This window comes from Hylobates moloch, unplaced genomic scaffold (genome assembly GCF_009828535.3).
Source record: "Hylobates moloch isolate HMO894 unplaced genomic scaffold, HMol_V3 SCAFFOLD_12, whole genome shotgun sequence".
NCBI classification, from domain to species: domain Eukaryota; kingdom Metazoa; phylum Chordata; class Mammalia; order Primates; family Hylobatidae; genus Hylobates; species Hylobates moloch.
The window spans coordinates 95,153,232-95,171,863 of NW_026652287.1; the positions used below are offsets into that span (position 1 = coordinate 95,153,232).

Consider the following 18,632-nt stretch of genomic DNA (forward strand, 5'->3'; position numbering starts at 1 on the left):
GGACTTAGGTAGTATTGCACTTAAGTACATTTGTACTGTTGTATAGGAAAATCTTAAGGTTACTCTTTTTAAAAATGTTTGCTATTTATTACATCTCATATCAGAATCATTGGATAGGATTTCAGCGGAAAATATTAGAAGCCTGCAGCCAGACAAACTTATTAATATATGTGTCTTACTTTTTCTTGGTTTATTTAAAAACTTTTAAATAAAGACTAATACTAAAAACATCCTTTGAAGGCATTTTTAAAACTCCAGTATTCCTATTACCTTCATCTGTAGTTGCTGAGTAATAACAGCACTGAAGAAATAATGTTCAGATTTTTTTTCAAAGGGCTGCTTCTGATAGGAAAATGCTTAGTAATGACAGAGGCACGCCCTCCAATTCAGTGGCCATTTTGTACTGTAGTTCTTCTGGAGAAACAAGTGGGAATCATCAAAGAAAGAAATGTATGGATAAAAAAGAATAAGGACAAGAGGCAGTAAATTTTTCATTTAGGTCAACTGGAGAAATTAGAACCATGCTGTCTGTGAGTAGTTTAATTAGTTGGACCAATTTTAATGGACCCTTTTAGCTTAATCTCTTTAAATTCTATGATTAGATTTTACTTTGCTGATTAATTAATTAATGCTTGAATTTGGGGCTTTGGTATACTAATTTAGAAATTATGTTGAAATGTAAGCTCTGAAAAGCATTTCCTATTATTTTATATCTCTAATATCCTATGATATTATCTAAGGTTTAAGGGAGATAAAGGCACGAAGTAGTTAATTTCAGGTTATATTTTGTGATTGTGTACTGAATTAAAGATAAGTGAAAAGTCTATATAGAAATTTACTACATTGGCAATACAATTATGGGGAAATTTATTTTCCATCATGGAGTTTTGTTAATTTTGACAGAGATTTAGCCTTTTAAGTAGATTCCTCATTAAAAATTGAGAAAAATCACTGCCTTTTATAATTTGTTATAGTTTTACTCATCAGTTTATTTTGTGATACTCTGCAGCTAGCCTGGAAAAACATGGAAATCATAGCAATTAACAACAGGAGTTTAATCCTTTTCAGTGGTATTTTCCAAAAACAATATATTGTTGTTCTATATATGATAGTCACATTTAGACCTATAGCTCTAAGCTATATTCAAAGATAAAAGATTTTTTTAAATGCTTTAAAATAACACATAATAATTTTCAGGCAAATATTTTCCCATCAAATCCCTTTAGTTGCAGATAACTTTTCCCTAGATATTTTATTGAATTAAATTTATTGAATTTTATTGAATTAAAGATCTTTTAGAGGTTCTGTTGGCATGGTAGAAACTTAAAAAAATATGTAATTTACGTGGTAATATGTAGAGAATACTTTTTTTCCAGAGAAATTACAAGTTGGTACAAACTTGAAGAAAAGTTACGTATAACTTGGTGAATTCTGTAACTTGGGAATGAAAATCAAAGGCTTTTTAATCCTTTGAACCAGAATAAGCACAGATTCATATAGGTGGGAAGTCTGTGTTAACAAAGTTACTTCTCAAACATTACACAATTTCAGGCTTTTGTGCCAATGCTTTATGCCTCATACTGTCTTCTCTGTTAGTAGCTGGTGTGCCTGTGTTTTCTTGTTGCTTTTTGTGTTTAATATGGACTGCATGGCCCAAATAACATGTGGCATCTGACAATAGTTAGCATTTTGCCAAACCTGATAGTGTGGTTTAGATATCATACTGACATTTTAAATAAAGGAATGTGTAATAGTTGAAGTAGAGCATTAGTTTTTGGGTTGGTTTGGTTTAGGTTTTTTTGTTCGTTTGTTTTGGTTTTTGGGTTTTTTGAGACAGAGTCTCACTCTGTTGCCCAGGCTGGAGTACAGTGGCGCAATCTTGGCTCACTGCATCCTCTACTTCCCAAGCTCAAGCGGTCCTCCTGCCTCAGCCTCCTGAGTTGCTAAGAGCACAGGTGTGTACCACCATGTTCGACTAATTTTTGTATTTTTTGTGGAGACAGGGTTTCGCCATGTTGCTCAGACTGGTCTCAAATTCCTTGGCTCTAGTGATCTGCATGGCTTGACTTCCCAAAGTGCTGGGATTACAGGGGTGAGCCACTGCATCCACCCCATTGTTAGTTTTTATATGGAAAAGTGTATTGCTCATTTTATTCATTTACTAAACTCACATGTAATTGGGTACCTTCTTTTTTTCTTTTCTTTTCTTTTTTTTCTTAGTAGACCTTAACTACCTTTTTCCACACAGATAACACATGAATATGTTCTCATTGTAAAACATTCACATAATACAGGGAAAGGATCAGCTCTCCCTTAATCCCCCTTTTCCTTTGCAAGTCCACCTTTCTCTGCAGAAGTACCACTGTAATCACTTTGGTATATTTTCTTTTTTAAATTATTTTTTATTTATTTTTTTTATTTTTTTGAGACAGAGTCTCACTCTCTTGCCAAGGCTGGAGTGCAGTGGCGCAATCTTGGCTCACTGCAACCTCCACCTCCCAGGTTCAAGTGATTCTCCCACCTCAGCCTCCCAAGTAGCTGGGACTACAGGCGTATGCCACCATGCCTGGCTAATTTTTTTGTATTTTTAGTACACACAGGGTTTCACCATGTTGGCCAGGCTGGTCTCAAACTCCTGGCCTCAGGTAATCCCCCCACCTCGGCCTCCCAAAGTGCTGAGATTACAGGCATGAGCCACTGTGCCTGGCCAATGTTGGTATATTTTCTTTCAGATTATTCTCCACAATTACATTCATCTATATGTGTATGTATGTGTGTATATATATATATATAGATAGATATATATGACATACATAAATATATTGTATAATTCCATTTTGTGGGTTTTTTAAAACATAAATGGGGTTTTTAAATGGCTAGTAATAGTCAATATTCTTGTATGTATATTTGGCATACTTTTATAATGATATTCGTAGACTGGAAGCTTAGTGGTAAAATTGCTAGGTCAACGGATATTTGCATTTATATTTTTATACCTATACTCCCACTAATAGTGTATGATGTATCTGTATTCCCACGTTGCCAAAACTGAGTATTCTCAGACTTCTTAATTATTGCCAACTAATAGGTAAAAATTGTATCTTTGTTTCAATTTGCATTTCTTCAAAGATGAAGTTTAACATGTTTTCATTTATATTGACCCGTTTGTATTTTTTTCTTTGAACTGCTTCTTTATATCCTTTACCCATTTCTACAATTAAAAAAAATATTCTTACTGGTTTATGTGGGCTTACTGTAAATTAAAAAATTGTTGCATCATGTTAGCTGAATTTTCTATCAATAATCTTTTTTTTTTTTTTTTTTTTTTTTTGAGACAGAGTTTCACTCTTGTCCCCCAGGCTGGAGTGCAATGGCACGATCTGGGCTCACCGCAACCTCCCCCTGCCGGTTCAAGCAATTCTCCTGCCTCAGCCTCCCGAGTAGCTGGGATTACAGGCATGCGCCACCACCCCCGGCTAATTTTTTGTATTTTTTTTAGTAGAGGCGGGGTTTCTCCATGGTGGTCAGGCTGGTCTCAAACACCTAACCCCAGGTGATTTGCCCGCCTCAGCCTCCCAAAGTGCTGGGATTACAGACGTGAGCCACCGCGCCAGGCCTCCATTTTCAATGAGTTGTTTTTAAAACCCTTTAAGCTAGTTTTGAAAGTAATTTTTAAGACTAGAGTACCATTGTTTCTGTAGTCCCCAAGAATCTTTGCAGCCAGTTTCTAACCTTGTGTAACGTGAGGCAAATGCTCTTACTGAATTCTTTTTTTTTTTTTTTTTTTTTTGAGAGGGAGTCTCTCTGTTGCCCAGGCTGGAGTGCAGTGTCATGATTTTGGCTCACTGCACCCTCCGCCTCCTGGGTTCAGGTGATTCCCCTGCTTCAGCCTCTCGAGTAGCTGGGATTACAATAAGCCCACATTACAGTCTCCCGCCGCCACGCCCGGCTAATTTTTGTGTTTTTAATAGAGACGGGGTTTCACTACGTTGGCCAGGCTGGTCTCAAACTCCTGACCTCAAGTGATCCGTCCATGTTGGTCCCCCAAAGTGCTAGGATTACAGGCATCAGTCATGGTGCTCGGCTCTTACTGAATTCTTACATGTGAACTATAGCTCATCTGAAGCAAAAATAAGGCAATTGGGAATAAATGTAGGTATTATCAGGAGAATAATGCTAGCCTATTTTGAGTTTTCTAACTTAATCTGCTAAATATATTTAAAATTACAAGTTTAGTTTCTAGTTAAATAAAACAAACAACTATACACAGTACTACATTAGACCAAATTAATGAACTTGTTTACTCAAAATTATTTGCAATATGATGGGGTAGGTAACAGCACTGAATCTATCAGGTTTTTCCGACTCAGAAAAATCCCTCTTCTGTTATTTACTACTATCTGTCCTTGTGACCTTGGGCAAGTTCCCTTGGTCTCTCTGTGCCTTAGTTTCCTCATATCTAAAATGAGCCATGCCTCATAAGGTTATTGCAAAGATGAGACAGGCTAGTACATAAAAAAAAAAAAAAAACTTAGATTAATTCCTGGCCCTGTCTGGGTACTCAATAAATGTTTAGTACTGCTGTTGTTTGTGGGGAGATGGGTGGAAAAGAAATCAACCAACCAGATAGGAACTACACTGGATCATCCTCCTGTGAGAAAATTATGCATCTGGGTAGTATCAAGCAGAATTATCAGCCTCCACTGACATCACCAAACCGGAGGTTAAACTTGCTGTAACCTCAGAAATGGGCAGTGGGAGAAGATCAAGGGCCATTATCAAACACTCACCACTTATAGCCCCCATAGCCTTGGGAAAACACAGCACTGGAATATTATTTTGTTTTGTTTTGTTTTCATTATCTTGTTCATGTTGGTGTCTGTTGTGGCTCTGTTTCCCTTGGAAACTAAATTTCTAAATTGGTAATCCATTGCCTCTTGATTATTTCTCTTCTCTGAGTTTATACCTTAAAATTTCTTGACTTCTTCCCATTTGCTACTTTATATTAGCCTTAGGCTAATAAGTATAGAGCTCTCTCTGAAGGATGAATAAAAGTCATGGAGCCTGTAGATCATAATAACACCAATTTTATATGAGCATTTTCCAAAGTGTTCTCACGAGAAAAAAGTCTGTATTGGTATGTTCCCAGATTCTGTAGCTTCTATGAAACTTAAAGCCACCAATGGGAGGGGACAATTTAAGATGAAGTTAGCTTGAAGAGAGACAAAAATATGATTGAATTAAAAATTATGCCTTGCAGGGTTGAGCATTTTGAACCTTACAGAATATAACATATGATATATATGGTGAACTTGAGAGGGGTTGTTTCTTTTACATCTCAATTTTTCTCAAAGAGACAATTTTATATTATGGTTTAAAAGTGTGAGCTTTGGAGTCAGACTAACTGGGTTTATATTCTGATGGGTGACTTTAAGCAAGTTATAACCTCTTTATGACTCAGTTTCCTCATCTGTAAAATGAGAGTAATAATAAAAATACCTCTTTATAGAGTGGTTAGAATTAAATGAGATATTATAAAATGTGCTTAACTCAATGCCTGGTAAATAAGCAACTCAGCAAATGTTAACTATTTTTAGTGTTACTACATTGTTTTTCAGGCTTGGCTCTACTGTTTTCTAAAATATGTATAGTAACTCTGTTAGGGCCTTCCTGTCTTCTCCTACCATTATCTCTAGTTATTCTTACAGATTACATATGTTTCTATACTGATATGTCATATGAGTTTGCCACCGTATTTATATGCTAAAAACTTGAATCTATACATTCAGTAGGCTACTTTCCTGACCTCCAGACATTTTAGGTCTAAGCCATTCACATTTGACTATCTCATAGGCACTTCTAATACATCACTTTCCTCCTCAGATTTGTTGCTGCGCCACTGTTTCATATTTCATTAAATGGCACCACCTGATTCTTCAAATCAGAAATCTTAATCTTGATCCCTCCATTGCCAACCATTTCAATCAGTAATCAAGTTATTTTGATTTTAATACTTTAACACATTTATTGAATGTTTTCATTTTTTATACCTCTTGTAGTCCAAGTTATCCAACAATAAGAGACTGGATAAATAAATCATGATAGATTCGTAGAATTGAAATGCTATAAGGACACTAAAAAGGAATAAGGTACAATATATGTCCTAATATGGAAAGGTCTCTAAAATACATTCAATGAAGCCAAGTGCAGAGAAAAGTATATAGTATATTTCCATTTGTATAGAAATTTTGAAGGCTATTCATACGTATATAAGTGGATACTAAATTTTGGGGGAAGAATTCATGAGCTAAATATTTATTACCTTTTGGGTGAGAGACTAGGGAAAACAAAGTTATTTCTTGTTTTATATCTTTTTGTATTTTTTAAATTTTTAGTATAAAAGCAGCAAGGGAGTAAAAAACAAACAAACAAACTGAGGTTGAGCAGTTGAGCTTAGTGTCCTTTTACAGATGAAATAAGTTAACTTTTCTTGTATATCCCCAGAAAGAAGTTAATGGCAGAGAACTACTAAAGTAACTAGTGCCTGACACAGAGTAGGTGCTCAATAGATATTTGGCTAGTGATAAAGGAGTAAATGATTATTGCCCCTTTTCTATCCAGATGATCTTTACCCTGGAATGCTGTTAGCACTCAGTCATTGCCATCTGCAAGAGAGAATAGATAGTGTGAGGGACCAGAATCAGAATTTGGCCAGTAGTTAGTGCAGACTACAAATTGCTTTTCTGAAAGGGTATATGGCTCTGAGGTCAGCTCTTCTAATAAAGGGAAGGAGAGAGTCTCAAGGGTGCATCAGGGCTAGTGTGAAGAGCTCCGAGGGTTCAGACAGACAGAATAAGTGACATAGGGCCCAGCACGGTAGCTCACACCTGTAATCCCAGCACTTTAGGAGGCCAAGGAGGGCAGATCACTTGAGGTCAGGAGTTTGAGACCAGCCTGGCCAACATGGTGAAACACCATCTCTACTAAAAATATGAAAATTAGCCAGGTATGGTGGCGCATGCCTTTAATCCCAGCTACTTGGGAAGCTGAGGCAGGAGAATCACTTGAACCTGAGAGGTGGAAGTTCCAGTGAGCCGAGATTGTGCCACTGCCCTCCAGCCTGAGCAACAGAGGGAGACTCAGAGAGAGAGAGAGAGAGAGAGAGAAAGAAAAAAATAAAGAAAGGAAAGAAAGAAAGAAAGAACGAAAGAAAAGAAAAGAAAGAGAAAGAAAGAAAGGAAAGAAAAGAGGAAAACAGAAACATTGCAACAATGACTACTGAGTTGGAAGATAGACAATCATTGACTGTTCTTAGCCCAGTAGATGTGCTGGATTGTGGACCTGTAGTATTGATATTAATAGTGTGTCAATATCCAAAAGAAACCATTCAGTAAAGTGCCATTTGTGGAAGAGGCTAGGTTTATTGAGATATCTAACTTTCCTAGTTAATATCTACGGCCCAGATAGTCAGATTTGCACTTCTTTTCTTATGTTGACACCCCAACAGAATTTTTTAAATAAGGAAAATTTTTTATTGGAAGACTGAAGTTCAGTTAGATGAGCATGAAGTTTATGTAGAAATAATCTCCCAACAGCTTAGCTCAGCTATTCTTAAAGTTTTTAAAATTTAAGGCTCTACTGGAGTAAGACGATGTTATATAGAAAATTATTTTCTTCAGATATTTTTAATACTGTAATAACATTTCTCAGCCTATTTAAAGGTGCATATTGGTCATCACAATACTTAGTGTAACTAAGTGCTCTAATTATTTTGGTTTTATATTAGTAGCTGACATAAATTCTAATGCAGTTATTTTGAAGGTAACTCATTTCACTCTTAGAAAGCCTGTTGAGTTTTTGCAACAGTCTGTTGAGCATTGCAAGTCATGGAAAAACAACTAATTTTCCATTTTGGTCATTGCTTTTCAAATCAGTCATCGTCCCAAAATAAAAAGTAAATAAAGCAGCTGCTAGGCTACATATTTTTTTGTGATTTTTTCAATCTTTGGTTCCTTATACTCAAAAACAGGTTCTCAGCCTTAGAACTATTGACACTTTGGGCCAGATAACTCTTTGTGAGGGTTGTCCTGTGCAATATAGGATGTTGAGCAGCATCCCGATCTCTACACACTAGATACCAGTAGCGCTGCTCACATCCATCCCACAGTTTTTTGGGGGGTTTTTTTGTTTTGTTTTTGTTTTTTAAGACGGAGTCTTGCTGTGTTGCCCAGGCTGGAGTGCAGTGGCGCTATCTCAGCTGCAGCCTCCGCCTCCCGGGTTCAAGTGATTCTCCTGCCTCAGGCCTCCCAAGTAGTTGGGACTACAGATGTGCACCACCATGCCCGGCTAATTTTTGTATTTTTTTTTAGTAGAGATGAGGTTTCACCATGTTGGCCAGGCTGGTCTCAAACTCCTGACCTCAAGTTGGCCTCCCAGAGTGCTGGGATTACGGGTGTGAGCCACCGTGCCTTGCCGACAGGTTTTGTTTGTTTGTTTTGAGATGAGTCTTGCAAGGCTTACTGCAGCCTTGACTCCAGGTTCAAGCAATCCTTCACTTTCAGCCTCCCAAGTAGCTGGGACCAGAGGCGTACACCACTATTTCTGGCTAATTTTTTTATTTTTAGTAGAGACAAGGTCTTGCTTTATATTGCCTAGGATAGTCTCAAACTCTTGGCCTCAAGCAATTCCTCCTGCCTTGGCCTCCCAAAGTCCTGGGATTACAGGCGTGAGCTACCCTGCCTAGCACACCCCTCAGTTTTAACAATGAAAAATGTCGACAGAAATTGCCAAATGTTGGGGAGGGGAGTTGTGCAGTGATGATTTACTTTGAGAACCACTGCTTTATAAGAACGTAGTAGTTTTTTTGTTTCTGCTTTTTGTTTTTAACTGTCTTGTTTAATAGTGATTTTAAAACATGGCTCAGAAAAATCACATAATTGAGAATAGTTTATTCCATGAACTTTATATTAGTTTGTGGAAAGAAAATGTGAATAATTCAAATTGACAGATAAGTAGACACTTATTTGTGCCTCCACTGAGACTAGCAACTTGAAATCATGTTGCTAGAGGATACCTTTGATATTTGTTGACCTTGGCGAAAATATTAAAAAGCGTAGACATTGTTGCAGGAAGTTTGCAAGTCCAAATACTTGCTCATCATTTTCTGAATTTTTTTTAATAAACACAAAAAATAGCACGTGTACAAGTTACACTAGTTGATACACATGTGATTAACTCATAAATTTATTTTAGATCTTATCTATATTAACATTTGCTTTTTGTCATATTCTCTTTCAATAGACATTAGAAGTACCACTACTAGATGGAAGTTTGAGCTGGACATGGTGGCTCACACTTGTAATCCCAGCACTTTGAGAGGCCAAGGTGAGAGGATCGCTTGAGGCCAGGAGTTCATCAGCCTGGGCAACATAGTGAGACCCCATCTCTAAAAAAAATAAAAATAAAAATAAAATCACCTGAGACTATTAGATGGAAGTTTGTAAGACTCTAATGGGTTTTTTCTGGTTTTTATTTTGTTTTGTTTTCTTTTTTAGAGACAAGATTTTGCTATGTTGCCTAGGCTGGAGTGCAGTGGCTATTCACAGGTGTGATCATAGGCCCTACAGCCTCAAACTCCTAGGCTCAAGCAGGCATCCTCAGTAGCTGGGACTATGTGTGGAGTGTTTTAAAATCTAATAAAATGGGCCGGGTGTGGTGGCTTACGCCTGTAATCCCAGTACTTTGGGAGGCTGAGGCAGGCGGATCACCTGAGGTCAGGAGTTCGAGACCAGCCTGGCCAACCTGGTGAAACCCTGTCTCTACTAAAAATACAAAAGTCAGCTGGGTGTGGTGGCTGGCTCCTGTAATCCCAGCTACTTAGGAGGCTAAGGCAGGAGAATCACTTGAACCTGGGAGGCAGAGGTTGCAGTGAGCCGAGATGGCGCCATTGCACTCCAGCCTGGGCGACAAGAGCGTAACTCCATCTCACCAAACAAACAAACAAACAAACAAAAAATCAGTAAAATGATATTTTCCCCAGATTGTAATAATAAGTTGAATTTTTTTGAGTTTACATTTTTGTTCCATAGTATTTTCTTAAGCCTTTTATACCAGGCTTTAGGAAAACCTAGCATCTGATTTTTAAAAGACTTTTATTATAGACCTTAAAAATGTATTTTAAGGGAGAGAATACTACATCGAAAACTCCATGGCCAGGCCTGGTGGCTTATGCCTGTAATTCCTGCACTTTGGGAGGTTGAGGTGGGCAGATCACTTGAGCTCGGGAGTTCCAGACCAGCCTGGGCAACCTGGTGAAACCCCATCTCTACCAAACATACAAAAAGTGAGCTGGGGGTGGTGGTGCATGCCCATGGTCCCAGCTACTTGGGAGACAGATGGGAGGATCGCTTGGAGGTTGCCGTGAGCAGAGATAGTGCCACTGCACTCCAACCTGGGTGACAGAGTGAGACACCATCTCAAAAAAAAAAAAAAAAAAAAAGCTCCATTTACCCATCACTCAGCTTCAGCTTCAGCAGCTGTTAACATTTTACCAAACTGTCTTATCTATTCCTCTCCCCCTCCCCCATCTTTTTTCTTGGTGTATTTTAAAGCAAATACCATGTGACTCCCATTTGGCCTGTTATAAATAAATAAATAAAAATAAAGCAAATATCAGACATTACCTAATTTCACCTGTAAATGTATCAGTATGTATCTCTAACAGACAAGTACTTGCTGTGATTTAGGTGTGGTTTGTCCTGCCAAAACTCATGTTGAAATTTAATTGCCATGCAACGATGTTGGGAGGTAGAACCTTTAAGAGGTAGGACCTAATGGGAGGCATTTAGGTCACAAGGCTCCACTTGCATGGATGGCCTGGTGCCATTCTCACAATAGTGAGTGAGTTCTTGCTCTCTCAAAACTGAATTAGTTCTCTTGGGAATTGATGAGTTCCTGAAAGAGCAGGTTGTTATAAAGTAAGGACATTCTTAGTGCTTGGCCCCTTTGCACATACCCACACCCCTTTGACCTTCTACCATATTATATCTAGGCAGCAGAGCCCTTGCTAGAAGCCAGTGGCATGCTCTTGAACTTCCCAGCCTGCAGAACTATGAGCTAAGTAAGCTTCTTTCTTTATAAAATATGCAGTGTCAAGTATTCTGTTATAGCAACACAAAACAGACTAAGAACTCTTTTTTTTTCTTTTTTTCCTTTTCCAAGATGACTCTGGCCAGGCACAGTGGCTTACACCTACAATCCCAGTGCTTTGGGCCGAGGTGGGAGGATCACATGAGCCCAGGGGTTGGAGACCAGCCTGGGCAACATAGTGAGACCCTGTCTCTAAAATAATAAACAATTAGCCGGACATAATGGCACACACCTGTAGTACCAGCTACACAGGAGGTTGAGGTGGGAGGATTCCTTGAGCCCAGGAGTTTGAGGCTGCAGTGAGCTATGCACACCACTGCATGGGTGACAGAACGAGACCCTGTTTCTAAATAAATAAATAATGATAACCCCAATATAATTATCTCATCTGACAAAATTAATAATAATTTCCTAATATCTAATACCTAGTCTGTGTTTGGGCTTCCTTAAGTTCTCAAAAATGCCTTCTTACAGTTGTTCCAAGCAGGATCCAAAACAAGTCCCTACGTTGCATTTGGGTGATACGTCCCTTTAGTCTTTCCCCACCCTCTTGCCTCTTTTTTTTTTTTTCTGAGACAAGATCTGGCCCTGTCATCCAGGCTGGTGTGCAATGGTGTGATCTCAGTTCACTGAAACCTCTGCCTCCCAGGCTTAAACCATCCTCCCTCCCATCTCAGTCTCCTGTCACCTTTTTAAAAGTCATTTATTTGTTGAAGAAATTTGGTAAATTTTTTTTGGTGTTTTTTTTTTTTTTTAAAGACAAATGCATTTCATTATTTATTTAGATATGTCCTTGAGTCATAGAAACTAAATAATTTGATCTGCAGGATTTCCATACTCTGCATTTAGCTTATTTTGTAGCATAAGATGGTATTTGGTTTAGCACAAAATGCTGTATTGTAAAATACCACTTTTGGCCAGGCATGGTGGCTCATGCCTGTAATCCCAGCACTTTGGGAGTCTGAGGTGGGCAGATCATTTGAGGTCACGAGTTCAAGACCAGCCTGGCCAACATGGTGAAACCCCATATCTACTAAAAATACAAAAAATTAGCTGGGTGTAGTAGCGCATGCCTATAATCCCAGTTACTTGGTAGGCTAAAGCAGGAGAATCACTTGAACCCGGGAGGTGGAGGTTGCAGTGAGCCAAGATCGTGCCACTGCACTCCAGACTGGGTGACAGGGGGAGACTGTGTCTCAAAAAATAAAAAATAAAAATACCACCTTTTTATCTTGTTTCTCAGAGTGTCATGAGTTTTATTTTACTACCTGAACAAGTTTAAGAGTCCCATAGCATTCTTACTTTGTGCTTAAGGAAGCTGAAACAGGGAGAGGATTTTCCTGGAAACAGAGCATACCTAGAAAGTACCAGAGCACTCAATATTTCCTTGGTAATGTTGAAAGCTTGATGAACCATGGTTTCATCAGAAGTATCACAAGATAAAACTTTTTAGGAAAAACTGTTCCTGTTTTATCTCCTGTGCCTACATGTTGCCTGACATGGAAGGTGTTCAGTAAGTATTTATTACCGAATCAGTTGCCTAATTCTGCCATCTTTGGCCCATTCTTCTCTGGCCCAAGACCTGAAAGCTTACAACTTGTTCTATCTATAAGAGTTTAAAGCAGTTTAAAAGAGTGAAGCTAATAATAAAAGCACTGTAGCCAGGTAGAACTGCTCATGCCTATAATCCCAGTAACTCAGGAGGCTGAGGCAGGAGGATCCCTTGAGGCCAGGAGTTGGAGACCAGCCAGAGAAATATAGCAAGACCCCATCTCTACAATAAATTTAAAAATTATCTGAGTATGGTGGCTTGCACCTGTAGTCCCAGCCACTCAGAGGCTGAGGTGGGAGGATTGCTTGACCTCCGGAGGTTGAGGCTATAGTAAGCTATGATTGTGCCACTGCACTCCAGCCTGGGTGACAGAGAAAGACCCTGTCTCAAATAAAAGTTAACCAGCAATGATGTACTAATGACACTGGCACTTGTACAGAATACATCATGAATCATGTAGAAAACAAGCACTGCCATAAGTGAGTCAGACTTTATACATTTGGGAGATCTGATATCTTTTCTTTTTTTCTTTTTTCTTTTTTTTCTTTTTTTTTTTTGAGATGGAGTCTCGCTCTGTTGCCCAGGCTGGAGTGCAGTGGTGGGATCTCAGCTCACTGCGACCTCCACCTCCCGGGTTCAAAGGATTCTCCTGCTTCAGTCTCCCGAGTAGCTGAGATTACAGACATGTGCCACCATGCCTGGCTAATTTCTGTATTTTTAGTAGAGACGGGGTTTCACCATGTTGGCCGGACTGGTCTCGAACTCCTGACTTCAAGTGATCCACCAGCCTTGGCCTCCCAAAGTGCTGGGATTACAGGCGTGAGCCACCGCACCCACCCAGATCTGATATCTTTATGTGGGGCCTCCAGGGAGTAGGGCTGGCAAGAAGTGCCAGTAGTGTAGGACTTGGATGAGACATTTTCTTAAAGAGCTTTCTTCAGCAAAAATTTGGGATTTTCCTGTCTATTTTTGTTTATTTTTATTGCAAAAATGTTTCAGCCACCAGAACAATCTTAGCACAACCAAAGGTTCTTGGCTGTTTTTCATTTAGCAAAATTCTTTCTGGTGTTATGATATGTGTTTTCTGTCAGCTAAAACTTACAGGAATAGTGAACCACAAAGATTTCCTGAGGAGCTCCCACATGCTGTGTCTGAGGTTTCTCATATTTCTTTTGGCATCAGTAACATTCTCCAATACTTCGAAATTATAGTTTGAATCCAGTGTTAATGATTTCTCTTCAAAAAAACAACTTAAATAAAACATTTGCAGTTTTATTTTGCTTGAACCAAGGAAAAGTCATAATAGAGACAACTACCTACTCTGCCTTACCCTCCACACAAAAACACCCCTTTCTAAAGCTACCATCTAATACTTTCTGAAAAATAAATATTTCCCTGTATTTATTAGTGTATAAGCCTAATATCCCAAAACCTCTAAAATATGGTGGTCAGAACAGTTGCAATAGGGAGCCTCCCCTTGCTGTAGAAGAAAAAAAGTCAAAATAAATTATCTTATGTTGAGTGATCAGGTTTTAATACTAAGACATTATTTGCCTTTTTCACTCTCATTCTCATGTGCGTATACAGAGTACGAAAAGCTCATCAGATGGTTGCGTATTCTACATTAACATTTAGCTATTTGAAACTATTACTTGTTTTGGTATGGCTATTCTTCTTTGATACTACAATGATCAGAAAAGACTATTAAAATACTTCTGGCTTTCCAACTATATTATATTTGTAAGCCTTGATTTTTCTGTATACTTCACCCAAAACAATACATTGCAACACATTGAATGCAGAAGCAGATATAAGTATCTAGCAATTTTCTATTAAGCCAAACAATAAAGAGATTTGCAAAAAGTGTAAAACAATCTATTCTTCTCAATAAATTTTTTTCATTTTGGAGAATTTTTTCATTAAACATATGTTGTTTAACATTGTAACAGGTTTATTGCTATTTTCAAGTAAAATAAGTTTCTTTTTTTAATTTTAGTTTTGAGTTCTAATATGATATCATTAGACATCCATGTAAACAAAAGCTCTTTGGGGCTCTCAATAATTTTTAAGATTATAAGGAGAGCTGAGACCAAATAATTTGAGAATTACTGGTTAGGATATGGTTTTCTGAGATCTATTAAATAATACACAAGTTATTTGACAGTTTCAGAAAAAAAGTGATAGCAATTTTATTCCTAAACATTTTAAAAGAATTAATGTAAGCATAATGAATAGAACTTGAGTGTTCAGAGTGTTCATACAGTATCTGGGTTTACATGTGTTAGAAAGTGATGTGATTTGCACTAACAGCCAAAAATAGAAAAATGCAAATATGAAATATAATAGTAGATAACTAGAAATTACATTTGATTAAACCTGCAATACATTCACCTCAGTCTCTAAAGGTTGTCTTCTATGAAACTTTGACAAATACTTTGTTACATACCGCCATGAAACAAAGTATGGTGATCACCTTGGTAAGCCAGATTTTTCCAGAACTGTAAAACAGTGCTTTCTGGGATAAAACTGATCTGTTACTAATGATGGGGAAGAAACCAAAACTACTGAGGAATCACTCATATAGCACAAAAGGATGTGCCACACCTTTAACAAGAAGCCTGTGAAACCAGCCAAAAAGTTAATGAGAAATTGTATTTGGAGAAAAAGCAGAATAAACTACTGGTAGAATTTACTGTATCACATGATACTGTTGGATATGATCTGTGATATATAAGGTGAATGATTAATGTGCTGTCATTTTAAAATGTGAAATAGCATGTGTTCCAGATTATGGTGATCCTAACTGAGTGTGTATATATGCCCTCAGCTTATATACAGAACATATTTGAAGAAAAAAGTATTCTTGTTTCTCTTCTGATTATCATTTTTTAAAAAACAACTATACTACATTTTGTTATTTTGTGATCTGTGACATAAAGTGGAAAAGGAAAGGACGTTGGGGTCACTGATGAGAGAGCATCAGCTATGTGTGCAGTAAAAAAGGGCATTGTAATCTCAATAAAAAGTTTGTACTCATCTCGACTCTCTAAGTCTCTTGCTAGAGAACAGTTAGCAGTCAAGAGTATGTCTGCTGGTTTTGACTGAGTCTTTTATTAGAAGAGGAGGGCACGATGGCTTGCACCTGTAGTCCCAGCTACTCAAGAGGCTGAAGCCAGAGGATATCTTGAGCCCAGGGGTTCTAGGCCAGCCTGGACAATACAGTGAGCCCCTCTCTCAAAAAAAAAAAAAAAAAGAGAAAGAAAGAAAGAAAGAAAGAAAGAAAGAAAGAAAGAAAAAGAAAAACAGAAAACAAACGAAAAGAACAGGAATCAGCAAATTAAGGTTTTTGGGCCGGCTTTGCCACCGTGACCCGTACCCCCATTTTTGTATGGCAGGTTTTTAAAACGTTTTTAAACAGCTAGGGAAAATACCAAAATATTTTGTGACATATGAAAATTATATGAAGTTCAAATTTCAGTGTCTGTAAATAAAGTTTTATTGGGACATAGCCATACTCATTAGTTTATGTATTGGCTGTGTCTGTTGTCTCACTACAGCAGCAGACTTGATTAGTTGTGACAAAGACCATATGGCTTGCAGAGTCTGAAATATTTACGATCTGGCCTTTTACCGAAAAAGGCTGCTGACCCAGAGTTAGAGTAACTTCCCTTTGATCCATCTTATTTATTGTTCTTCCCCATAGAAGTTCATTTGAAGAAAGGGTTCTACTGCCTTAAAAACAATGTTTTTTTTTTAAAGTATGTAAGGTCGGCCCAAACAAATGAACTGGCATTCTTGTTCTTTTGCCCCCACTGGGGCAAGAGCAGGGTGGGGTTCACAGTTCACTTTGAAAATGCAGACTCAGTAATTCAAGGCAATATTTGAATATACATTATGGGTAATATCAAGATTAACCATTTGTGCTGCCAGAAATTTTAAATCTGGTAGAGGGATATATTACTTTTTTTAAAAATATTTTTCTTAAAAAAAGAGATTAAACATAGCTTAAAAGAAAGGCATTTGACTCAATTCCTGTTCTCTCAAATTGGTATTCCACGAATTGCTACCAGTCCAGCAGATTCCCACTCTTCCTTATTCTTCTGAATGCAAGAATATATTCCCTAAATGTCTTGGTCTATCTTAGGTATCTCTCCTGTTCCCATAGTATCCAAATACTTTCCTGACATTGTTAACTTGCTTGGTATATTTGTACTAAACTACAAGTAACTTTTTGGTGTCTTCCTTAATAGACATGGAAGGGACTGTTTCTTATTTTAGGTAATATAGTATAATCCTGCTTTTTCTAACTGAGTGAACCTGTTTCCTCATCTGTGGAATTGGAATAAAAATAATAATGATAATGATGATAATAATACCTTTTATGGTTGTGAACCTTAACTGAGAAGATGAAAGTAAAATACTTAGTTAAAATTTTGCTACATAGTACTTTAACTGTGTTGCTCTTTTTTTTTTCTGTTGTTTTATCTCTAAAACCTAATTACAGTCTTTTTGGAGATTTAAATATTTCATTGAATGGAATCAAGATTTATTTATTTATTGATTTATTTTTTATTTTTTTATTTTTCTTTCGTGAGACAGAGTCTTGCTCTGTCACCCAGGCTGGAATGTAATGGCGTAATCTTGGCTCACTGCAACCTCCGCCTCCCAGGTTCAAGCCATTCTCCTGCCTCAGCCTCCCAAGTAGCTGAGATTACAGGCACCTGCCATCATGCCCGGCTAATTTTTATATTTTTAGTAGAGACAGGGTTTCACCATGTTGGCCAGGCTGGTCTTGAACTCCTGACCTCAGATGATCCACCTGCCTCAGCCTCCCAAAGTGTTGGGATTACAGGCGTGAGCCACCGCGCCCGGCCAAGATTTATTTTTAAACATGTCACCAACTGTATGCTTTAGAGAAGGTTGAAAGTTAAAATTAAAGCTTGCTGTTCAGAAATAGTTGTCCAGCAGATTTTCATCCAGTAGTGACATTGATATTTCTGCTTGATGGGGTTGGATTTTTTTTTTTTTTTTTGGTCTGTTCCGAAAATCTGTGCTGTTTCCACATAGCTTATATATAGTTAAAAGTATAAATGGAGTGCTTACTATGTGGCAAGGACTGTCCCAGATGCTTTATATTAATTTAATTTTCATAAGAACTGTATGAACTAAGTGCTATTACTGCTATTTTTAGATGAGACAGCTGATGCACTAAAGGATTATAAATTTCCTGGTTACTTAGCTAGTAAGAGGCAGAGTTGGGATTTGAATCTGTAGATTGGTTTTTGTTTGTTTGTTTGTTTGTTTTGAGATGGAGTTTTGCTCTTGTCACCCAGGCTGGAGTGCAGTGGCGTGATCTCGACTCACTGCAACCTTTGCCTCCTGGGTTCAAGCGATTCTCCTGTCTCAGCCTCCCGAGTAGATGGGATTACAGGCACACGCCTTCATGCCTGGCTAATTTTTATATTTTTAGTAGAGTCAGTGTTTCACCATGTTGGCCAGGCTGGTCTGAAACTCCTCACCTCAGATGATCCACCCACCTTGTCCTCCCAAAGTGCTAGGATTACAGGCGTGAGCCACTGTGCCCAGCAGATTGTATTCTTAACCTCTGTGTTCTAATGCTTTTGTTAGCCATACTGTGTCCTATTTGTCATATGCACGTATGTAAGATATAGCTTATCTAAGGTAACATTCTTGAAGAGTTTTAAGTTTGTTCACAGTGCTGAGCATATGCTAGATAATACGTATTTGTGCTTGAATGAATTAAGGAATATGATGAGATGATAAAAATATTATAATTCATACAATATAATCATTGTTTAATTCTTCTTGGCTTTGAGTAATAACATTGTCGTTTGAGTTATCTATAACATTGGCTATTTTGAAGCAGTCTACTCTAAGACTATAAAATTTGAGGCAATGAAATTGCTTAACA

The 18,632-nt window shown here is 37.8% G+C and overlaps 1 protein-coding gene across 1 annotated transcript in view; it reads left to right on the forward strand.

Annotated features, from left to right (window-relative positions):
• VEZT (vezatin, adherens junctions transmembrane protein) overlaps positions 1–18,632 on the forward strand; it is an 83,699-nt gene that overhangs the window by 13,177 nt on the left and 51,890 nt on the right. The window lies entirely within an intron of this gene.